The sequence below is a fragment of the Pholcus phalangioides genome, unplaced genomic scaffold, assembly GCF_987345545.1.
Source record: "Pholcus phalangioides strain wild (caught in Gottingen) unplaced genomic scaffold, Ppha-v1.0 ptg000008l_1, whole genome shotgun sequence".
NCBI lineage: Eukaryota > Metazoa > Arthropoda > Arachnida > Araneae > Pholcidae > Pholcus > Pholcus phalangioides.
The window spans coordinates 25,489,840-25,516,372 of record NW_028301601.1 but is presented as its reverse complement, the minus strand read 5'-3'; the positions used below and the strand labels follow the sequence as shown (position 1 = coordinate 25,516,372).

The window sequence follows — 26,533 nt, the reverse complement described above, 5'->3', positions numbered from 1 at the left end:
TGAATCAAATATATGAGTACAACACATTATTCGGGAACTTTTTCCAACTGGAAGTATGCCTCTAGAACCAATGGTTCGCCATTAAAATGCCATATGCCCCGTTACCTATGTGCCTTGTATATTAAACATAGTACAGACTATTATGTGAAATATTGTGTTGTGTTTAAGCCAACTCGCACGTTGCTTCGTTCGCCTGCGAGAGAGCGGTCACATTATGAACCAAAAAGCCACTTGAAGGTAGCTTGTCATCCAACGAAGAATCAGATTTTCACCGTATCGAAATTGAAGTCAACAAACTGCTAAGAGGGGGGTTTCGGATTTGCTGACTTTTTGATGACGGGGAAGGGTGGAGTTTGAAGGTTGCTTACGTCATCAACCATCCTTTTTTGAAGATATGAAATATTCTAAGCTGCTGATGAAATTTTGCTGACAGGGGTCAGTGTTTTGCTGGCAAGGGGGGGGGGGAGGGGTCAAAAATGGCTGAAAATCTGCTTACGTAATACTTGAATGGCCCCTTATTTATATTTCCCGATGGGCTTGAAATCCTGATAATGAATCATTATTATGTTCACATGAACAGTTTTGTCACTGCGTTACGCAATGACAAAACCCGTATATACCGGGTGACTCGAAATGTTACGCCACCAAAGCAGTTTTTTTTTTTTTTTTTGCCTTGTAGCATTTGCAGTGAATTTACAATGGCACTAACAATTTTAAGGGAATTAAAATTAATATTTAATACTCTAGAGTCTAGAATACTTTAAGAAATTCATTTTTAAAAATATTGTTGGTGCTGCTACCTACTTTCAAAGTGCCTTTTAAGTGGTGATGGCGAAGCTCAGGTATAAAAAACTAAATTCTTCATTCAGCTTTGCTCCTTATGAAAAAAACTTATAAACTGACCTGAAAAATCAAACTTCCAGTTCAGTTATTTTTTCAAGGCCCAAGGAGACCTTTGTCGAAAACAAAGGTCCTCCACAGAAGCCACTGAGCTATACGGAAAGTTAGGAAAGTTAAGCCGGGTTTTCCTAGGAGCAGGTTTCCTGTGCCGCGTGCGACGTGATTCGCCCAGCGTGACACGCCGCGTTATTGGCTGACTCCTTCTGGAGAAGTCAAATGCGTCGTGCGCCGCAGTTTTGCCGATATTCTCTTCACTCTTGTGTGTTTTATTTCCCTTCCCTTCAAACCGGAGCATATACTTTATATAGCCACCCTGATCTGGTGTGCCTCGCTAGAAAAACACAAACGCGTAGCGTGATTATGTAACTCGTTTCTGTCGGCGCGAAATAGTCTGATTCGGTTCACGCTGCGCAACAAACCTATTCCTAGGAAAACCCGGCTTAAGATCGTAAAAAGTGAATTTTTCCACGCTTCACTTCATAGTAATGTGCTGCCATCTAATGTCAAATTTAAAAGCGACTCATGTGGTGATGATTAAGTTTAAATTAAAAAAACTATATTCTTTATTCCGCTTAGTTCCTTATAAACAAAGCTCATAAACTGAACTGGATATTTGAACTGAAAGTTCGGCTATTTTATTTGAGCATAAGGAGACGTCCAAAACAAAGAGCCTCTTAATAAGCAGACGACAGAGAAGAGGTCGCTTTGTTCGGTTCCCTACAAGCTAAGCTTACAAACAGAACTGGAAGTTTAAACTGCCAGTTCAGTAATTTTTTCAGGATGCAAGGAGACGCCCAAAACAAGTAACCTGGAGAGAAGCAGACGACGGAGATTATATATTACAGGAGGGAGCATCCAGCCATCGCGACTGCAGCGACATCAAATGCAAGGAAATCACGTCACTCGGTCAAAACAAACTTCCGGCCTTACAATTTGCACGTAGAAATGTACGGTCTCTAAATATTGGGTTTTAAAGATTTAAAAAAAGGATAGAGAACTCATCTAAAAGTGAAAATAGATTAAGTTATTTATTTCATTATATAATACTGGAATCATTTCTTTTATTAATTCTTGAATTTTCCTTCAGTAATTCTGGAATTATTTCCTTTATTAATTATTATTTCTTTTATTACTTCTAAAATAATTGCTTTCATCAATTCTGGATTTTTTTCTTTCATTAATGCTGAAATTATTTCTTTTATTAATGCTGAAATTATTTCTTTTATTAATGCTGGAATTATTTCTGTCATTGATTCTGAAATTATATCTCATTAATTCTGGAATTGTCTGTTTCATTAATTTTGGAATTGTCTGTTTCATTAATTTTGGAATTATCTCTTTTTCCTTCATTCTGAAATTATCTTTCCTTCATTCTGAAATTATCTTTCATTAATTTTATTATCTCTTTCATTAATTCTTTCACTAATTTTGGAATTATCACTTTTATCAATGCTGTAATTATCTCTTACATTAATTCTAGAATATTTTCTTTCTTTAATGCTGAAATTATAACTTTCATTAATTTTGGAATTATCTCGTCCATGCTGAAATTATTTTTTAAAATTTATTGTTTTAAACTCCTATTTATGCCATAAGAAAATAACTGGGGAACAGATGCAGTATGGTCCGCCACGACTTTGGCAATTTTTTCCTCGCGATAAGTTGCCAATGCCGTCATAATGGGGCTCTGAGCTGCCATATTTTTTAACATCTTTTCGGTGTTCGCTGGGTGATACTAGATGGCGCTGGCTTCGTCAAACAGGATTTTTCTTTTGTTCGCCGCGTTTTTTCAAAAATTCTAAGCAGCCGTTGTTCCATTTCCAGCGTGTCTCTCTCTCTTTGATTATTATTCCTCCCCTCCCTTCTGTTGCTCAAGTCATTTGGATTATTATGTATTTTATTTCTAGAAAAATTTAGTTTGAAAAAACTTTCTTTCAAAAATTATATTTGATCAAACTCATGTTTAGAAAAATTTATCAAAGTAGGTTGTAAAACAGCACACAATAAACAAAAATAAATATTCTCCATGTTCAAGACAAAAATGATAGGATTCCATCATTTTAAAATCTAGAAACCCACCCATCTGAGTGGTTTTTTTTTTGGAGGGGAGGGGGGTGGGGTGTGAGGAAAATTGGAGCAACTGTGGTTGTTGTGAAATTGTTGTTTACATTTGTAGTATTTGATAGCTTCAACACTTTGGGTGGTTTTTATTTCTTGCGAAACTTCAGCTTTGTAACAAATTATGCATTGAATTATTGAAAAATAAAAATTTTGTACACATCTGTCTGGTTTTTTTCTCACATTTCAGTATTTTTTCACTGTGAATAAGCAGTTTACAAAATTTCTTTAATGGGTAAAAAGTTGTATTTTACTGCATAGAATTAAGCTATAGATCTGGAATCGCTAATGCAAATGTACTTTATTTCAGTATGTGTTTGACCAATAGATTATCATTTGAGGGTTATGAAAATGCATTGGAATATAATACTTAGTGAACCTGATAAAATTTACTTGAAGGGTTCTTTTCCAGATATCTTTATTTCTAGAGTTTATGAAGTGTATATGAGCTATTAAAAGCAGGTAAATCGGTGCAGTGTATTTTCAGCAGTTTGTTATCCCAATTTAAAGGGTAAAAAATTTTAAGGGTCTTATTCACAGGTTTTTGCATAATATATTGCGTATATATATTAGACCAGTCGACTCAACCTTTGACATTGGGGGGGGGGGCCCATATCGCCTAGGAGCCTTGCTCCAGGATGTGGGGGCCATGCGATTTGTATACAGTAATTGTCTAGTAAGAAGAAAATATATCCAATATTTGAGGGAAAATGACATTCAATTTTGTGTAGAAAGTCTTGGAAGCTTAATATTTCATTATATGAGTGTTATGTCATTTTTTCTCTTTAAACTCGTTTGGGCAGAACATATTTTGCAAACAGAATGCGTATTTATATGCTGTAAGATCGCAGGGAATGTTCTGCAAAGTTGGAAGAACTTTGCTATTGCAGAGGATGTTTTGCAAGAAAGCCATGTTACGGGGGAACGGGAAAAAAAAGGACTCAGTTCGTCGTTTCTGCTCGGAGTGCCATAGCCCTCTCTCGTTAGCCCCGCTCTCCGGAGGCTTGATTTATATACTGTTGGTGCTGCCATTTAATCTCAAAATTTCATGCGATGATGAAAGAGGGAGTGTTCTCGTCAATTTTTGGCATGAAATTTTTTTATTAGACGAAAATTTTGGTAACAAAATTCGTGCATTTGCAATAATCGATTTTATGTAGAAAAAATAATTATTTCCTTCCACAAAAACATTCGGACAATATGGATAATCGAACAAATAAGTGAAAATACGGATTATGTGGTCTTCAGATAGGGTTACCCAGATTCAATTTACGAATTTTTCGAGAATAATTCTGAGGTAGGGCCTCCAAAAAAATCCTTTGGCTCGGGGGGCCTATGATGCTATCACGACGATCCTGCCTGTCAGCCCCGCTCTTGTGGGAGTCATGGAATTCCAGTACTTGGTTCCTTTACTTCTATTAATTTACATTAATTAAACAAAAACATCAATAAAAAATTCGAAAAATGATCAAAGTTATCTAATTGCAACGCATATTTGATAAAGAGATGATGACAAAACTTTGTCTGTTCAATATGGTTCGAGCCACGATGAAGTGTCAGCAGGTGGGTGGACCACGTGCTAATTGTTATTAATAATTTATGAGTTTTGTGAATTTAATTTTTAAATGTCATTCCCCCTCTCAATGGATCGTGTTTGATTACGATCCAGACTATCAACGCGTTCCTGAAATAATGAAAAAAAAAAAGAGTGTGATAGAATTAGTTCTTTTCGTGAAAACAACATTTCCCCTTCAAGATTTATGTTCGTAACTCGAAAGTTTGTAAGTCGGGGAGCAACTACATAAAAAAATTTAGAGGGGGCCGCAATTTGTTTGTTGGGCTCAGAAGAGAAAGAGCAACAACTGTCTAATTGGAAGTTAGAAGACGGGGGGGGGGGGGGAAGATCGTATAAAAATTTCATTTTTTATTTTGCGTACACTGTATTTTCATCCTCAAAACTCGTACAGGGTAATTTCTGGTCACATTTTGAGAATTTTTAAAATTAGAACCATAGCACCACTACGACGAACGGTTGATGAGATAAAGGCTGTAACAACACTCCAAGGAGAAGCCATTGAATCTTAAAATGGCCATAATATTACCAATAGGCAGGGCTGCAAGTAGGTGGGGGGGGGGAGCAGGTGAGTCTCTGGTTCCCCGGGTGCCTTAAAAAGGGGGCACACATTTAACCATTCAACCTATCCTTCAGCATTACGCGAGGGGGGTGCCTAAACAAGTATCCTGGGGCTGTACTACCTGCTCATGCTTATTCCCATCCGATCCGAATTATAAGCATCCGTTCATAAGCATGACGTTAAGAATAATCCGAAAAACGATACCAAGAAATTATTCGTAGGGTCACTCCTTAACGTCACGTGACATGAAAGAGGGAAAATCAAAGAAATCGCTTTCTACACAGGGAAAAACGATTTTTCCCTTTGGCCGAACGACCACTGACCAATCAAAATTAAGCTTGGGGTATACAACTACTACTATACATTTACTGAATTTTTTGTTCAGAGACGGTGGCAACGCAATTCATTTTTAATGCACGTGCAGAACCTTTTGTTGTTGTTTTCTTTCCACAATCTTTAACGTCAAAAATGGAAGGTGTTAGCGGGGTATCGGCTAGATACTTTTTTTTATTTTTTTTAATGGGGAGGATGGGAAATAAGAGTATATGAAGAGTTATTTCTATAATTAAAATATATTTTTCAGCGTGTAAATATTATTCAGAAGGATATTTCAGCATTCTTATTAATTTACTGAAGTTCTTTTTAAGCCGTACTTCATAAGGAACTACCAAAATCGCATTGGAATAATAATGTATTGTCCTCCATTGCCTATTTTGATGGACGTGGGTGATTATTACTTTGCTTCATTTATTTTATATATATATATATAATTTTAGAATAATATAATTATATCATCGAGAAATATACCGTGAAAAAATATCTCGAAAAAATATAGCTTTAGAGGGAATTATCGTTATATCGAGTATCGTTGTAGCGAGGTTTCACTGTATACTACACTTGGATTTCCAATTGAATCCGTCCAATCAATTGTAAAAATTCTTATGAAATTGCAATTTTCTTTCAAGGAAAAACACCACTTAAGTCATCGTAATAAATTTCCGAATCCAAGAAATAAATTTTTCATTTTTCGTATTTTCCACTTGCGATGGCGAGTAGAGAATACGATCATCCGATGCTTAAGAAGTGGGTCTCCCTTATCCTTATCGTCATCCGAATATTCGGAGAAATACGATGCTTGTTTTCGGAGGGAGAATGCCGCTAGTACGGAAATTTCCCTTTCATGCTTATATTGTCATAATCGGTGGGGATACGGATCGGATTCCTGATAAGCATGAAGAGATAGTACAGCCCCAGTTGCGGCCCTGTCAGTAGGTACCTTATTTCTGACGAATCACCGTTATATATTGGGGTTTTTTTTTTAGATACATTCCCAAGTTCGTAATTTACACCTGCTAGCATTTCTTTTACTTCTATAGATCAAACTACACAGCTGATCCACTAATGACCCACAAAAATCATGTCCTTATTTTGTAGAACTTGGTTTACTGCGTGGGCCCACCTGAGCACTTCTGGCAACCAAGTGACAATTAGATTTGGTTCCGATTTTCAAGAGTAAATATGCAAATAGGTAGGTAGGAATTTTTAGCTAGGTTGTAGTGCCTCTCTCAGAAAAATCGCTTTGCATGTGGGCGTGTGATAATGTTAAGAGACAGCCCTGGGCGTACTTTATGAAAATTGTGAAAAGCTAATCAAAAAACTCGGCAAAATAATGTGGTCTAGTTTTATTAGTTTCTCATCTTTTGTGCCATCCCTTGTGATAATGATCTTCAACTATACAATCAAGTATTCTTAAAATTTTAGGATCTTCATCGGATGATCGATGTTGAAAAAAAAATCGCGCATTAAAAAAAAATACCATATGATATCTTTTTGTGATGCCCCTTTTGTACTGATGCCCTAAGCACGTGCTTATTTTGCTTTATGGTTAATCCGGCCCTGTGACTGCGCACATGATTTCTCTGGAATGAATGTTTCAAACAAATATTTAAATGTTTTTTCACACGTATTTTAGTTCATATTTTTAAGTTTATAGTAGGGCTACAACATGAACCTATATCCTTGATACATGTATTATTGTTGAAAACGATGTGAAAGGTTGAACTTTTCAATTGTGATTAATTTGTGTGGCTACTCTTAACTACTTTTATCCGCATGAAGAGAATAAAATTAATAAAACTACTTGCTACCACTTTTTGCGATTTTTATCACTACAGGAATGCGTATTTTGGAAGCTACAACTGACATTTTCTCAACGAAACCCTAATCATTTACACAAAAATAAACTAATTTGAAATAATACAAATTTCATCCATGATGAATTTTCCTACATGTGTAAGCGTAAGAGGGTTCACATACTAGGGGATTTCAATTACCCAGGTATTGATTGGGTGAACCTTTCATCTAGAGATCAGTATGAAAGAGACTTTCTTAAGATGGTGTTCGAAAATTTTTTGTATCAGCATGTATCAGAAGCCACTAGGGGTAATGCTATTTTGGATTTAGTTCTTACTAGTTCTGAGGATTTTGTTGAACATGTTTCGGTGGGGGAAGAGTTTTCTTCCAGTGATCATCGTATAGTCAGATGTCACTAACTTTTCCTTGGGTAAGGTTGATAACAAAAGACTGGTTCCTTGTTTTCGAAGAACTAACTTTGATGTTTTGAGAGGAAGGTTAGCGGAAGTTTTCAAAGACCGGTTGGAATCAGTAGGGGTGGTAAGTCAATGGGAAGAATTTAGTACGAAGCTGTCCTCTGTTTTTGCACGACGTCATACCCTTTGTTCGCAAAAAGCGTATTTGTACATCGCACCCTCTATGATTCACGGATAGCGTGCGTAACCTTAGAGTAACCTTTAGTAATTCAGAAAGTATAAAAGTGGACGACGTGACCTATCATTGTTTACTGATAAAAGAAGAGTGTTGAAGAGAGTGATAAGGAATAGTAAAAAGGAAGTTGAATCTGGGTTGGCAGATAACATTATCTCTGACCCAAAACATTTTTTCGATGCGTCAATAATGGATGTAAGGGGACGGTTGGCCCCCTCTCGATAGGAGGCTCTAGGTTAGAGAGCAATGTAGGCATGTGTAATGCTTTCAATGACTTTTTCGCGTCGGTTTTTAATGGAGATAATGATATCCGATATACGGGTGTTGCATGGGGTAATAAAACCCTCAACGATATTCAAGTAGAAGACGTGAAATCTTCTAAGAAATATATGTACGAGCAAAGCACCAGGACCAGATGATATGTATCCCAGGGTCCTCAGGGAATGTGCTAATGACTTGTTAGGGCCAGTCACACAGATATACATGAGTAGTGTTGCTGAGGGTATCGTCCCAAGGGATTGGAAACTTGCTAATGTTGTTCCGATATTTAAGAAGGGTAGTAGAGAAGCGGTGTCAAATTATCGTCCAGTGAGTTTCACGAGCTCCCTCTCGAAAATTTTGGAAATTATCATCAAAAGGCAGTTTTTGAAGTGGATAGACGAGAATAATGTATTGTCGGATAATCAGCATGGGTTCAGGAAGGGGAAGTCATGTGTAACTAACCTCCTTTGCTTCTATAATCACGTGACGAAGGCTTTGGGTAAGGGCAAAAATGTAGATATTGTTTACCTTGATTTCCAGAAGGCATTCGATCGGGTCCAACATGGTAAACTCTTGAAGCATTTACACGAGATTGGAATTGGGAGCAACTTGCGGAATTGGATAGAAGAATCGTGGTTAAGAGATAGGTCGCAATGAGTTATGGTGAACGGGGAATTTTCTGGATGGACAGGCGTCACAAGTGGAGTTCCTCAAGGAAGTGTCCTTGGCCCCATACTTTTTTCACTTTTTATCGATAAGATCGTGGTCAAATTCGCAGATGCTGTGAAGCTAATGGTGTAATCGGAAATCAATGTGATAGAAAGTTGCTCCAGATCAACTTAAACAGGGTTGCAGAATGGGCAAATGAATGGAGCATGTCGTTTAGCGTTGATAAGTGCATGGTCGCTCATTTTGGTTCGAATAACCCACGGTTCCCGGATGCAACTAGGGCCACCGATTTGGGAATTCTCATTGACGAGCGGCTTAGGTTTTCTGAACATTGTTCAGCGGTGGTCAAAAAATGGAATAGAATGTTCGGTTTCATTTTCCAAAAGGTCTCTTCGCGTTCTCCTAAAGTGATTTTCCCGCTTTTTCGAGGCTTAGTTCGTCCTGGACTGGGGTATGCTGTAAGGTTTTGGAGACCATACCTACAGAGGGACATAGATTGGTTGAAGGGGTGCAGAGAAGAGCTACGCGTGTCCTTATTGGAACACGGGGCTTGAGTTATGAAGAGAGACTTCATTTTTTGAATATGTTTACATTGGATGAACGCAGGTGTCGAGGAGATATGATCGAAGTATTCAAAATTTTCAATGGGATGGATAGGATGGACCATGAACTTTTAGTACACCGCCAATCGACTGCTTTACAAGGGGACACCGATTACGATTGGTGAGGGACAATGCGAGGTTATGGTGTCGCAGGGAATTTTTCTCTAATAGGGTTGTTAATAAATGAAATAGCTTACCCCCGGAGGGAGTAAATTGTAACACAATTGGCACGTTTAAAAATAAATACGATAAACATGTTGGGGTAAATCGAGAAGCTATCCATACTTAGAATAAGACAATTATAAGTATTCTTTATGGGCATTGTATAATATTTTATGTGCATATATTGTTTATAATCTTTATTAATTGCATTTTGAATTGGGTTGCTGTATTTTTGAAATATATAACATCCATATTTTTATGGGCATCTTTTTCTCAGCCACCTCGTGGGGCATTTCGCCTGTTGTGGCGTTGTATTTACAGTAACTTGATGACGTTGTGTCGTCTTCAAGCGCAGAATTTACATTGATTGAAAATAATTTATTCTGTTTTTTTTTACTGTATTCTATTACGTTTATTTTGCTCTTTCGTTATTTTCATAAATTAAAAATTAATCAAATTAAATTGAAACATATTTATATACATCAGACAGTTTTTGAATAACTATCTTCTAATGTAAAAACGAGGGGGGGAGGGGTAGAAAATTATTCATGTTCGCAAGAGGGGGGGGGGGCATAGGAATGAGAAATGGTTGAAAGGGGGCCATGGACAAAAAAATGTTGAGAACCACATAAATTGTAATATATATGTTTTTGTATAATATTGTGTTTGTATTGCATGTGTTTTTTTTGTTTTTGTGTGTGCTATTTATGTTATGTTGTAAATGTGTGTGTGCGTGCGTAATAAATCTCAAGATTCAGTCCTCCATAAGGCTCCATATAGCCTTTAAACCCCCCCCCCCCCCTACGACCCCCTTAGGGATTAAATTTTGAGAAATCCCTTTTAGTGAGTCTCTACATTATAAACTAAAAACTACTGACTAATTTTCATGTTTATACCTTCAGCGGTTTCGGCTCAGCGATGATGAATCAGTCGGTCAGACAATCAGTCAGGACATGTTATTTTACATGTGGAGATTAGTATAAAAAAAATTCTCACTACTTTCTGTACCTCGTTTCTCTCCAAGCACCGTCCGGTCATACATTCGTATATGAATGCGATTCATATTCATGATCTTACCCCCCCCCCCCCCACTCCTTAAAAGCCCGTAGGTGTAATTTGGAGACACCTAACAAAAATCGTCAATCGTGAATCAGACATTGCTTAAAATGTTTTATTGGGTAAAGACCCCATAGAAATAACACGTGCAATAAAAATTCCTCGGACAACGTGACACCGAGAAAAAAAAAAGGACGAAGAAAAAGGGCATTAGAATCGCCAACTTCGATCTAGACAAGTTCCCAAAAAACTGGGACAAATATTTTATTTCTTTCATTTTTCATTACGTGAATCCTTTCTTCACCATATAATACCTATAAAAATGCTCCAGACAATAAATATATATATACGTGCGTGCGTGTAATTTATTTATTTATTTCGGAATTTATTAATGTGTACAACAAAGTGGCAAGTCGTTCATAATTTACTGTTAATCCCAGTACCGGTGGGAAATTGGGTCCGATGCCACGCCTAAGTTTGTTTATCCTACAATAACGACTGTTTTTTTTTTTTTTTAATTGGATTTACAGCTTTTGACATGGAGTTATGTTTTTATATACAGGAAAATATGTAACTTTGATATAACGATATCTTGGATATTGTTCTGAAGGGATTTTTCTAGTTAACATGATCGTTTTATATTGACGTGAAGTTGGGAAAAATTAAGGCGAGCATATATTATTGAGACGTGAAAATAATGGTAAGCATATTACGAGAAAATATGGGACATCGCCAATCGCTGCTATATGGCCAAAATATTGAAAAGAAGTTGTCAATTAACCCGATATGTGTACATTTGAATATACAGTGTCCGTATGTGTGTGTGTGAATGGGGATTTTGTGAGAAAAAGTTATTCTCACGAAGAGATTTGCCCTTTTTTTGGTACAGAAAAAAAAAAATAGTTCAAAGTTTCGTTATTAGGGAACGCTGCGTGAAAGGAAATTACCGGAAGAATGCAAATCACGCAGATTCCTATAAAATGCAGGGTGCACGATTAACGCCCCATATGTAAATTTCCCAGTTACAAGGGCGTAGCGAGAGGGGGGGGGACTTGGGGAGGTCTGGTTCTCCCGAAATGTGAGAAAATGACCGAAAAGGGGGAAAAAGATGGCCAAATCTATTGTTCTATCACTTTGGTTCCCCCCCCCCCCTTTTTCCCCAACTTTCCGCCGTTTTTCGAATTCGAATATCTCGTTAATATTGCACTTGGAAACATAGAATTTTTTTTTCTTTCTGGCATCAGGAGAGACAGGGCAACAACTTTCTGATTGTGTTTGTGAGGACCCTTCTTCGCTTGAGGCTCCCGGGCCGTGCCCGGATAGGCCCGGAAGCCTCAAGCGAAGAAGGGTCCTCACAAAAATGAAATCTGGTTGAAGTTTTCAAGAATTTGCCTCGTAGGGCCTCGGAAAAATCACTTGACCTGGGGGCACATGGTGCTCTTAAAACGGCCCTGCTCAGTGCAATACTCTTTTACCTAGAAAGAATTGATTCCTAGTTTTTAATTCGTTATAGTTTGTTTAATAGTTTTAATAGTGCACGTAATCTTTTGAAGGCTGCTGGTAGTTTGCGTATTTCAAAGATTTATAAAATAGCGCTCTCTCTCTCTGAATTAAGGCCGGGATTACACTATAAAAGTTTCATGAAAGTCCTTTTGTGAAATTCGAAAAATACAACCGGTTAGCCTATCGGTTGCATTTGCGCGAATGCAGCCTTTACGATACGATTATTGGTTGCATTTTCCAAGTTTTATAAAAGAACTTTTATCTAACTTTTTAGTGTAATCCCGGCCTAAGAGGATTGAAAATACAATTCAAGGTTAATACTATATTCAACTTTGCTTAGCAAGACTTGACACATGTGTTTATAGGTAACATTAAAATCAAAACAGACTGTATATTTTGCTTTTAATTAATCATTTTAGCTAATTAAAAAATCCACTGTAATCAATTAAATTGCCGTTTATTTTTTCTAATTGAAAGTGTGTTAACAGCACGCACCAATCTACATTGGTTTATGCAAAAAAATTTTTTTAAAAATTAATAAATTTTTATGGAGATGAACCCTACAGGGTTCAGACGAAATAAAAAAAGTTATAATTTTATCTAACTTTTTATTCAATTAAAGTTTTAAGAATAGTCTTCTTATAATAGTTCAATGTCACTTGAAACTTTTTCGGCTAAAATGAATATTTGCTGTATTGGAAAGCGTCATCTATGGACGGTGGAAAGAATGTCACAAATTGAATAGGAATCAACAGAAAATAACTTACTTTAGTGACTTGTAATAGGCACATTTTGTATTGAGTTTTAAATTTATTTGATTTTTGTCAACAATAGAGAAAATTTAATTTTTTTTCAGTTAATTAATGTCATTAATTTTTAACTTATCAAAAGCTTGTATTATCATTTGGTAACGAAGTGAATCCTCAGTTTCATTGCCCCTGTTTTGAACTCTGCGCTATTATCTAGCACCTTAATGATGCCTGTGAGTAGCTATCCTACACGCATGTAATGAAAGAGCTCAGCGGGCCACTCCCACGGATTATGTGTCGAAAACTCTTGGTCTAGATTTATTTAGTTAATAGTGGTTCTTAACCAGGGGTGCGGGAAAGCATTTTTGGGGGGGGTGCGAGCTGGAGAAACAAAATTGTAACATGCTCATTGATTATTCAAGTATGGGATTTAAATTTTCAATTCAAAAATACGGATCATATATACCTACATTTTGACACCCGATTCTTTCACTCGTGTTGTGTGAAATTAGAAATGTTCCCAGCTGGAAGGAATTTAGAGGGGCACACTCATACATGCAGTTTCAATATTGTTGTAAAAAAACAACGAATTAGTCACTAAAAATTGACATGCAGAATTATTTAAATTTTGTTTTAGTGTATAATCTGTGAACATTTTTTTTTTCCATTCTTCCAAGTTTAGAATTTTTTAAAATATTAATGGATAATTAATGTAATTAATTAATTAATATTTAATTAATAAAACCAATAGATAACACATCATTTGGTAAATTGAATTGCGATGGGGGTGCGGGATGGAAAAAAAAAGGTTAATTAAGAACCCCTGCTTTAGGCCAATCATGACTTGATTCATTGCTATTAATTGGTCTGTTAAAGTCTCATCTACGGCACTCCGATGTACGAATTAAGGTTCTCGATGTTATTAATTGCTTATAGTTTTTTCTATGTTTTGCGAAAGTTTCAAGAGGATCAAACATCTTGAAATAAACACTTTATCTACTGACGGTACTTTAAAACGCTATTTTCTTTTTGTTCCCGTAACAATGCTTGCAAAAATTGTTGGGCGTTGTATTTCGTTGTATAGAGACTGTATAACAACTTTATACCAAATGACAGCACAAGTATGGTTTTTTGAGTATGACGAAAATTAATGCATAAAAATTCCCTTTCATGGTCACCGTTCAATGCAACTTTACAGAGGTATAATACGAAAGAAATGTTGAAGGTGAATGCAACATATTTTCACCTTTACTTATTATTGGTCCAAATTTTGATTTATAACAGCATTTTTCTTTAAATGAAACCCATGTTGAAATACCAAATTTGTGGCCGGTACTTATAAGTACCGTCAGTAGATTGTGAGTTGTTGGTCGTATGTGAATAATGGTGAACTGCAATTCTAATACCATTTGAACATGCTGTTTTCTTATTTTTTATAACCATTAAATGAGGTCTCGATATAACGACACTGCTGACTGAAAAAATCCTGAAAAAAAAAATCTGTATAGGGATATTAAGACCACCGGCGTTAAGACCACCTGTGGTATTTTTTCGCTGCCAAAAAAATTATTATCAATAACTTGTGATTAGTAAAATTCCGTTACATGTTTCGTCCCTGTAAAAGTGTTCGCCGGACATTACACTTTTGTATACTAAACCCCAACAAAATGTTCCGTAATAAATTTATGAAACAAATTATGCTTCTCTTTTGGTATAAAATGAATAAATATTCAACCACATGTATTATAAAACATATTTGAATTGTTCTTTTGTTTTGTTTTTTTTATTGTAAACGTATAGTACTGAGACAGTACTTTGAAGTATCGGGTTAATAAATTCGGTTCCCAACCGGGAGTACGTGTACCCTCTGGGATAGTGAGAGGCTGTTAGCGGGTACGCGCGAAAAGGAAATGGTAATGGCGGCCACCCACAATCTAAAAAAAAACAACAAAAGAATTACGAAAGATTAAAAAGAATTTTAAAAAAGTAGGTAGAGGTTTTTACTAATATTGTCTGGAGCAATATATTGACCTTCCTATCAATAAAATCTCTAACAGAGGGGTTGCGTGCTGAAAAGATCGGCCTTCCCTCCTCCCAACCTATGATCCGGATTCGCGCACTCCTTCCTCTCGGATCATTTTACTTCCGCGCTTTAGATTTGATTATTGACGCATCCCGGGCTGTGCATAAAAACGAAGATTAATTAATTCTTCGTGTGTTTAACTTTTGTTGTGTGTGTTTGTATTGCGGCGTGTGCGTGTTATTCCTATAATTTTTTACGTCAACTTTTCTATCAAGCACCTACTACTCACGTGATTTACGCTATAGATCAATGACTAAACACAGGATCTGTGCGGAAGCGAGTTGACTGAAACACCAAAATTAAATACCGTGCACCTGTAAACGTAAAAAAATATTTTTAATCTACCAAAAGTGATTCTGTGAAAGCTACTGAGGCCTCCTACTGCATTAGCTATCGTATTGCGAGACGAGAGAAAAAAACCACACCATTGGTGAAAATTTAATTTCACCGTGCATCAAAGATGCTGTCAGATGCATGCTTGCAGAGGAAAGTGCTCATATAATGAGTGTAATACCCCCTGTCAAATAATACGGTTCTTTTGACTATAATTGGCAACTATACTAGCCATTAACAATTTTGTTGTCTGTAATCGGCAACTTTACTTGCCTTTGATGATTTTTTTTTTGGCTGTATTTGGCAACTTTACTTGCCTTTGACAATTTTCGCGGCTATAATTAGTAACCTTACTTTGCCCACGATGATTTTTTTTTTCCTTTTGGCTAAAATTGGCACTCTTTTACTTGCCTCTTACAATTTTATTGCGATTAACGGTGATATCCCGCATGGATCCCTATTTTCCATATGAAGGAAATTCGGTCAGTCTATGTCAGCGGTTCTCAACCGGTGCTCCGCGGATCCTCAAGGGCTTCTGGGGCTCCGTTTTCACTCTTTGGTTAATAAGTAAAAAATATGCCTACGAGGCTCCACCATAAATATTTTTGACCGAAAAATGTCCCGCGAGTTTAAAAAGGTTGAGAACCTTTAGTATTCATCGGGTTGTGGGTATGTTGATCACCTGTTGATGTACCTTAACACCTTTCGTGAGCCGAGTGGAACCTCCTTGATGGGCAAGACGTTGTTCACCCCTGCTAAAGACGGTATTCTTAATTCCAAAAGAAAAAGTTGAAGGCTCCCTTTGCGCAAGGTCTTGTTACAAATCCCATCCTCTCCATCAATCAATAGCAAAACCGCACAGAAGAAATATGAATGAGAAAAATTTTAACCTTAAAGGCATAACTAACTATTCTCACGTAAGTCTTTTAAGCTTTTTTTTTAAATCTCAAAATTATTCACCACATATTACACGTGATGAACGTTTCAAAACAATCTCAGATTAATCGACATTACGCGTTATAATTCCTCAAACAGCCACCACCGGAAAGAATGTCACACGTTTGCCCTTGATTTAAATAAAGACACCCCAATTCAAAAAAAAAACGATAAATACGTCTGTTAAACGAAATATTTGGAATAGCGATGTCGGATAGATCGATCAATAAATACCTCGTTCATGTTATTTACCATTAATATATTTGAGAGAACCTGATCGCGGCACCAGAGCGTGAACAACACCGAGATAGCATAGAAAAATAAAAAAAGAACCAGTAAGTAGTAGGTTTTTCTTTTACTCAACCATATACTACCTGTTGACGGGCTTTAAAAGCCTACCTATAGCTTTAGCAAGGGCCCAGGGAAGTAGGTTAATGTGCTTCAGGGAGAGAAGAGAAAGTGAAGAAAATTTTTTTTTTCTTTCTTTTAGGGCCGGCGGACGTATAAAAACGGAAAATTGCTCAAAATCGCTTTCAATTTTTTTGTTCGCTTCGTCTTGTGGAAGTAGAAAAGAAAGAAAGAAAAAGTCACAAAAAGTCCCTTTTTTTTTATACTTGAAAAGGATATAATTCCGAGAGACATTGCGAGGGATAGCAATCGGCTAAAAACAGTAAGTTCATATCGAAAATATTTTGATTCTGAAATTATTTTGCGTTTATTTCCGTATTCGAGCATCGAAATTTGAATTCTTGTGAATAGTTTCTTTAAAGAAGTAATTACGTCAATTGGTGTCCAGAAATATTCACGTGATAGCTTAGTTTATGTGAGGCAAAATTTATGTCCGATTTCCGGGATTCTTTCGGATGTTGAATCGTATTTTTGATGTTTTTGAAGACATTTACTTACTTTGGACTCCAACCGAAATTGGATAATATGGATTATAAACTTTTAATTTCCGTAATTTCTGTTATGAAGCCGCGGCAAGTATATCTTTGAACAGGTCACCCTTACCGGACGTGGGGGTCAGGTGCGTCCCAATAGTTTCGGGGAGCTGAAAATGTTTACGAGCCCCCCCCCCCCCACCCGCCCCGATTTTGTGTACTTTATGCTGGAGGGGAATCGGCATCCAGTATTTCTGCATCTACAGCAGCGTTTCCCGAAGGGGGCGATAGAAGCTTATGGTTTAGTATGAGATCCTATGGGGCCGATGGGAAGAAAATTTTTTTGAAGAAGGGGACGGTGGAACGAAAAGAGAGAGTTTGGGAAACTATGATCTGCAGCATAGTTTCCTAACCTTTTTTGTCCCATCGCCCCCTTCTTCAGAAATTTTTTTCTCCCATCGCCCCCAACGCAATCTAACCGATAGGATCCTATGTTATACCCGTAGCTTCTACCGCCCCCCTGGAACATTTCATCGCCCCCAGGAGACGTTAACTCCCACGTTGGGAATGACTGATCCACAGGAGTGCTGAGGGAAAAATATAGCACTGAAAGTAATTTTAAAGTAATGAGAAATACAGTTCCGGAAACTAATGAAAATTTTAGACTTGTGAATTAAAAATAATTCAAAGAAATGATTCCAACACAGCTTCAATAAAAATTCAGAATCAATGAAAGAAAATATTTCCATTTCTCCATTATATGAAAATTCAGAACTAATAAAAGAAATAATTCTAGAAAATTGGTGAAAATGAAGAATTAATGAAATAAATAATTCCACTATTGATGAAAATTCAGAATTAATGCAAGAAATAATTTATGAACTGGTGAACGCCTCCGGTAATTCGCCGCGAGCGCAGGGCCTCACAAAGCGCAGGAACCCGGTGCGACCGCACCTGTCGCACACCGCCCTAAGAGCGACTTTGGGTTTGAAAGATAATTTTTAAGCTCTTGTGGCAGTTCAATAAGGCCACTATAAGCGATTGGGCGAGAAATTCAATAGCCCAATGGGACCCTAATTATTGGGCCTTACTGTTTATTAATGCGCTCTTGCAGAAATCGATAAGGACAAACGAATAGCATCGTTCGACAGATATTGTCTTCTTATAGGACTCAATTCATAAAATGAAGCTAAATATTGAGGTTTCATCGATCCAATCTTATTTTAAATTGAATTCATAGTTGAAATTCTTAAAATTAAAAAAAAATTACATAAATAAAGTATTTATGAATGGATCTCAAATATTTTTGGCCTCATTTTATGTACTCTGAATGGTTTCTTTTATTTCGAATTTATTTTTACTCAATTACATTGATGTCATGCTATTTTATCATGCGCGTAATGTGTTAATAACACATTTTTTTCCCTAAAGTTCAAAAATTTCCCAAAAAATAGTTATTAGAAATACGAGAAATATTGTTTTAGCATTGCATGTGCAATCAAAAATATGTACATCAAATTTTTTAAATGAATGAATGGTTAAATTATACTGTATTTTTAATGATATTTCTACGACGAGCATAATTTTATAGACCTATTGATCACGTTAAAAAGTATGGTCATTATAATAATATCAGGTTATTATTATAATAACCTGAATTATAATCAAAATTATTTTTATATTTGAATATTTAAAGATTGTTAGCTGAGATGAAGTATGAGAGATAGATTAGTAGAGTTTTTTTAATTTTTCATTTGATGAAACAAGCAAATTTTTACAATTTTGACCCTTAACTAGCCATAAAGCCGTTTAATTAAACCTTTTAGAAGCTCTATGGAAATACTATTTACTGATATCCGAATTTTTTTCTTTCTGAAATCGGTCCGTTATCATTTCAGATAAAAGGAAAGTTTTAACTGTATTTATAGCTATTTTTGTTATGACTATAGTAGACTCTCGACTATCCGGCCTGGTTTAAAAACAATACACTAATTAATTACAATGTTACCTTTTCACATTTGTGTAATCATATCAATCAACAGTAAAATGATTTCAAATAATTTTTGTAAGGACTTAGCCTACGTTTTACGCTTGTTTTGTTCTGTTTGAAAATTTATGCATTTTTGTACTGTACAGCAGTGTTTACCACACTTCCGATGTAGTGCCCCCCCCCCTTCAGTGAAGGTCTAGGCACTACGGTGTCCCCGTAATGAAGGTTAATTTCCACGCTCCCTCTCTATGAAATCCACAATGTTTCTTTATAATTTGCATATCATATAAAAAATTGAAGTAGTAAATTACAATTTCACAACACTAAATGTGTTCTTCATGCAATAATAGTAAATGAAAGTGATCCCACACACACACGGACACCGTGCACATGATTTTACGCTGCCTTCAATTAAGTTGGTCATTATAAAGTTTATCTTAAAATTCGTGCACTATTTTTATTCTTGGACTTCCTTTTTTTTTGTAATTTTTTTAACAGTTTCTCTCTTAGAAGTACATAACAAACATTTATTAAGTACTCGCCTGTATAATTAGAGATATGAAAATATTAACAAGAGCGGGTTTTGGTATAAAAAGGATGTTTTTATGGTATGGGGGTGGGGGTAAGAAGTATTTATAGAACTCCAGCCTGTATCCGGCCTGCCCTTCCGCGACATTAGGCTGGATAGTCCAGAGTCTACTGTAATTGGTTGTTTGGAAGAAAAAAAAATCGACCGTACTATCGTCAAGAAATACTTTACTTGTCACTTTATGTTCAAGAGCTGAACTAAATTGGTCAAATTTTTCCAATTAACTTCTGTGAAATTGTAGAATAATTCGTTTTTAGAAGGGTGTTTTGTTTATAGATATCGTAATGTATTTTAACTTAATTTAATACTGACATCAAGCTACAAAATCGAAAATGCTTAAATCAGATGAGCAAAGCCCTGTCGAATTCCATATTCCACAAAACAAAAATTTCTAACTAATCGTCGTATTTCTTAACCTTTTTTGTCTATGCCCCTCTTCCTTTAAATAATACATATTTTCTTCTCGTGGCCTCTCCCCAACCCCTCGCCCCCCCCCCACCGCCTTCCACGATGTCTCTTCCTGGGCCCAGGAAGTAACAGCTTATGAGACGCCTTCTACTTATTGAACTGAATTTAATCAAAACAAAATTTATAAAAAAAATAAATTTAATAAATAAGTTTGATATTTGTGCCCTTGGACAAGACTCGGATGCAGAGGTTGCGAGCGATTATCCTTCCCAAGAGCCAAATTATATGGTGGGATGGCCTGCCCTATAAAATACATGAAAATGAGAAGTACCGGGTTCACCCCTTCCCATCTCAGATAGATATTTACAGTATTAATAGATATTAATTATTGGGAATTTATTAATAAGAATCTCAAGTATATATAACACCACTCGCGGAGAATGTGATATGGTTTCAAAACATCAAGAAAAATCAAGCGGTCCAGATAAATCATCGAGAAAAATAAATCATAAAATAATAATATGAACCTTGTGATGATAATGTGAAAAACGAATCACTAAATAAAAATCTTGAATCTTGATTCTCTTCCATCACTTAATAAATTTAGACCGAAACCATTGTCCGGTTTCTCATAACACAAAGGTACACAGGACGATTATAATAATCCATGAAACACGGAATCAATCCCGCCTAATCCTATGGGCTTTCTTTCTTTCAAACCGAACAGCTCCGGTCTTTTTAGCCATGGGCAATTTACTATTCTGAGTTTTGCCGGACGTGTGCATGTGTATCTAGCAGGCTGAGTTCGCATGTTGTGTTGTGCATGAATTTGAGTGATACCATCGATTTTTAATCTATGAGTGAAGTGTAATGATTTAATTTCGTACCTTTGTAGGTAAGTTGCTCTCTGTGGCGAAACTTTTTAACGGGTAATTCTCAACCTGGGCTTGAGTTCAATGAGCTTTCTTCTTGTGGGATGGGGCATGTATAGCAAGCAGTCTCATCATAATGGGTCTCGGGGCAAAGTGATATTCTTGGGGGGAAGGCATACTTATCTGGAAGTACAAGCTTTCACTGTATAATACAACCATAAGTATTGTTTATGGGTATTGTATAGTATTTTATCATGTGTATATATTGATTATAATTTTTGTTAACTGCATTTTCAATTGGGTTGCTATATTTTTTTTTGGAAATATAATCTTTTTCTCAGCCACCTCGTTGGGCATTTTGCCTGTTGTGGTGTTGTATTTGTATTTGTATAATGGGCATGAGGACTCGGGTCATGCCCATTCGTTAAGGTGAACCAATTTCTGTGAGCAGCTTTGCTGTATTCGGAAATTAGTCACAATTTTCCCACTATATTTAAGGGGGTTGGTGAAAAATCGCAAATTTTCTAAAAAAAATAAATTTCTCAGAATTTTTCAATTTTCAAATACAAGTATTATAAAATTTTCTGCTGCTAACTGTGTTAAAGTTTTTGTTTTACTTGCACTAGAAGTATTTTCAACATATTTTAATATAAACTGCTAGCAGGCATTATAAGTATATATGCAAATGTTTTCCATTAAAATGCTCTTTTCTAAAAACTGAGTTTTTTTGTCAGATAAGGAACATTTTTTTTAGACACCACTTGTTCAAATGTCTTGAAATTTTGTGTCTCTCAATGCTAAGGTGTTACATACTTTAACGAGAAAATTTCTTATTAAAATGATTATTATTGATTTTGTGGCACAAAGTAAAAGTAAATTTCAATTATTTTTGAGAAAGCTGCATGTTGTTGAAGTTAAAATTTGAGAAAAAATAACCAGCGATTAAAATCCTAAATTCTCTTGTCAAATTGTACAAAAATATCTATAGTATTTGGGAAAAAACATTAAAGGCCTAAAACAAGTGAATAGAAAAATTTTAACAGTTCCTCAAATTAAAGAAATTTTTCACATAGGAAAGCATGTTAAGCCCCGACCCCCTTAATTTAAAAACTTAATTTCTTCAAATCTGCATTTGTTTTCCCGCATCCCCCTCTCTCAACCACTTGCTGTAGAACCCCTTTCAATTCATTTCACCAGTACCCTCCCCCTTCCTTAGGATATCCCAGGGCCACATAGGAACTACATGGCCTCAGGTTGAGAACTACTGGTATAGAGGGTATACGTGATCGAGAAATCTAACTAAGACCCCTCTAATATAGGGGGAATACAACAACTCGTGGAGAAACCCATTATAGGAACAGTATATAAATTTTATAAACGCGTAATGTTTCAAATTTTATCGAAACAGTAAACATTCCTTGATATAAAAATACCGTATTGAATAAAAATAAACGCTTAATCATGCATAATCGATCCACTTTAATCCGAGTTAAAAACTACATACATACACATAACAGTATATATGTAATCTCTCCTTTTTCTTCCTCTAATATATTTTTGCCCAATAATTTAGTGAGATTTCGTTCATCAATGCAAATATTATTCGATTTGCTCCCCGTATAATTTCATTATACGTTACAAACATAGTGATTAATTCCCATCCATAATAAGTCTATATTTTGGGTCAGAAATGTTTGTTACAAAATCATATTCGATGCAAGCTGATCATTAATCCCTTTTATATCGGATTATCGGGATAGGATTAAGATGTATTTCTATACTTCCTTTTGTAATGTACAAAATACTGTTTGCATGATCAAAACTGTGTATCAACTGTGTGCCTTTATTCTAGCAATGCGTGAATGTTTTCCTGATTAAATAAACAATTTATGGTATTAAATATCGATGTAAAACAATGTAAAATTTTAAATTTAAGAACCATATCTCATCTGGTTTTTAGTTATCATGTTACCTAGTGTTTTAGTAATTATTAATTTCTACTAAATCATGGATTCGTATCGCAACGCACCAACCACTCTTATAGGTAAGCATCAAGTAAAGTGCACTTCTTATACGTTAGATGTGAAAAATAAATGTTTTTAAAAATTTATTAACAAAGTTGCATTCATCAAACATTAAAACTTGTGAATATATCTTTAGAACTTGAGTTTTAATGAGGTATAAAAAGTCAAAAATTGTGTGGAAATTAATGTCTTATTTTTAATGGAAAAATTTCAACATCTTCGAAAAAAAATGGGACATGGCTTATGAATGATGTCCACAGATGACGATATAATAATAATTAATATTTCCACCCTCTTGTAATCATGCTGTACATACCGACCATTTTACGTCATCGGTGCCCTCGAGAATATCAGAATTTTTAATATTTTATACACGACACCCCTAGCCGATTTCAAGGCACCATTTTGGTACTGGAAAGTTCCATAATTTTTTTTATTTTTTTGTGAAGAAATCTTTCTAGTAGGCTACTGATTAGTGCTTTCAATATTGAACATTGAAAGACCGGACACACCCCGCTTCCCATCTCAAGGACATATCGAAGCGTTCCCGAAAGATGGGTGCATCCGGAATTTTATTAAATGAGTATATGCATATATATCTACATAAATTTGTATAACAGAATAACAAGTCCAACAACAGGAGTATAAACCAAGTGCTTTCAATATAATAAAACTTCCCATACCTAGAAAAAAATCTAAATAATTTTTTAGGCGTTCATATTTCAAAGATATGTGCTATAGAACAGTGGCTTAAAAACTTAAAAAAATAAACTTTATGAGCAAATAATTTACAAATTTTTACTAGTCACTGTAAGATTTAGGTAAATTTATAAAATTAAAACCAAAATGTAATAATTTCTCGTTGATTTCTTTTTCAAAATAATTATTCCTACCTGTGTGAAATGGGTTTAGCATGTAATTTTATCCCAAAAAATATCTCCTGTATCCCTTTTAGCCCTTTCAGATCCAAACATTCATTTTTTGGAATTTTCAATTTTTTTTTCCATTTTTGATACTCAAAAAATGCATTAAAACATAAATGGCAGCAAATCTTTATTTTTTCAAATTTTCGTTTTTTTTCGGGCGGGAGGGGGGGAATAATTCCTTCGTTCGAATTTCTTCAGCCAGTATGATGCAAGGAATGTTCACCTTCACATGAAATTTTTTTCAGAATTTTATTGTTAAAATTTATGTAATAACCCACACTTTTCCCTTAAGCATTGGATCCATCTTTGAAAACCCCTGAAAGTTCAACTTCAAGTGCTGCCCTCTGATGAAAGCCCCCAAAGTTCATACTCACCATGTCAGGACTTAACTCCACCATGTCAGTTCAAAAAAAAACATTCTACAGTGAAAAAAAGGAACCCCCCACTCACAAGTCTGATAGGGTTAAAGCACCTTAAATTTTGATAACATTCGTATAGAACCTTCTCTTGAAAATATTTTGACATTATGAAACTAATTTGAAGATTGGCAAATACAGTCGAATCCCGTTATAACGAATTCCAAGAGACCGGAGAAATCGCTTCGTTATAATGAAATTTCGTTATAAGGGAATCCCAAGTTTTTACATTATTCCTATGTAAACTTATCTGGGGATTAGAAAAGTGTTCGTTAGAACGAGATTTCCACTGTCACGGTACTCGTTAAAACAGGATTTGACTGTAATTAGAATATAAAAATTGCGATTGACTAATTTTAGATTTTTTCATAAAAATTTTGCGACCTTGTGGTACCAGTAATCAGTTTCATTATTCTTATTATCATTAATTTCGGAATTTCATAGTATGAGATTTTTTCATATCCATTGTATTTAGTGCCTAGAGCGTTTTATCTTAGAAACGATTATACAATATATTTTGATAGTTTCAAATTTGAATGCTTAAAAATTATTCAGATCCGATACGTACAGTATTTTAATATATCTTCAAAGCTTCTTATTTTACCTCTTTTATAGTTCTTCGCTAATATCAACGCATATCCGAAATGAGTATAGACTCTATTTCGGATAATGAGTATAGACTCTATTTCGGATAATGAGTATAGACTCTATTTCGGATAATGAGTATAGACTCTATTTCGGATAATGAGTATAGACTCTATTTCGGATAATGAGTATAGACTCTATTTCGGATAATGAGTATAGACTCTATTTCGGATAATGAGTATAGACTCTATTTCGGATAATGAGTATAGACTCTATTTCGGATAATGAGTATAGACTCTATTTCGGATAATGAGTATAGACTCTATTTCGGATAAAAAAGATCTTAATGAGTTGTTTTATAATCCTAGAAATATCTTCTAGCATCCCTTTTAAAGAACCCTAAAGTGCCGTGGCTCTTGTTTGAGAAACCATATGCCTTTTCTAAATTTCAATAATCATATTCTTAAGGAAACTTTCTTGGAAATATTTTAATATTGAAGTGAAATTAATTAGAAAATAATTTCCTCTTGATAATTTTTGATCTTCACAAAAAATTATATAGTTTTGTGGTTCCAGTTTCATTATTATTATTATTATTATTTTCGGAATTTCATACCATGGAATTCTCTCCTTTTATAAATGTTGCAATGTTTAAGTGAGACTGATTAAAAAAATAGCAAATAATTAGAAAGTCTTTAGATAATTTTAGCTTTTAACAAAAATTCTACGACCTTATGGTGCCGGAGTGATTATTTTCATTATTCCCATTTTCGGAATTTCGTACCATAAAAATTCTTTTCTTAAAAATCGTTCAATATAGAAATGAGACTGACTGGAAAAATGTCAAATAATTAGGAAAGAAATTGACTAGTCAAGCTTGGATTTTCACAAAAGTTCTGCGATCTTGTGGTACCAGTGACCAATTTCATTATACTCATTATTATTATTATCGGAATTTCACACCTTGAAAATTATTTTCTTAAAAATTGTTTAATGTTGAAGGGTGACCATTTGAAAAAATGGCAAATATTTCGAAAAAAAAAATTACTGGATAGTTTCAGACTTAAACAAAAATTGTGTGAGCTTGTGATACCGGTGACAAATTTTATTTTGTCATTATAGTTTTTTTTTCCAATTTTATACCATGAAAAATCTATTATAGAATTATTATTTTTCTAAGAATAAAGTGTGTGTGAGACTAATTTGAAAAATGGCAAATAATTAGAGAAAAAATGTACATCAATCTTGAATTTTAACAAAAATTCTATGGCTTCGTGGTACCTGTGACCAATTTTATTATGCTCATTATCATTATTTTATTTCCGGAATTTCATATCATGAGAATTATTTTATTGAAAACCTTTTAGTATTGAGACTGACTGAAAGAATGGCAAATAATTATAAAAGAAATTCATTTGATAATTTTTAGATTTTCACAAAAATTCTGACATTGTGGTGCTTTCTCCTCCGCTCTGTCTCAGCGAAGAGATATAAGCAGGTGGTCAAAGACCTGCACCATGCTGGAAAACATTGTGGTACCGGTGACCAGTT

General features: G+C 35.1%; 1 protein-coding gene across 1 annotated transcript in view; it reads left to right on the top strand.

Moving 5' to 3' along the window:
- Positions 1-16,841: 16,841 nt before the first annotated feature.
- Positions 16,842-26,533, top strand: part of LOC149084087 (uncharacterized) — a 31,066-nt gene continuing 21,374 nt past the window's right edge. The window contains exon 1 of the mRNA XM_089235448.1: positions 16,842-16,961. The gene's annotated coding sequence lies outside the window, so the exon portion shown is untranslated. The remainder of the gene's footprint in view (positions 16,962-26,533) is intronic.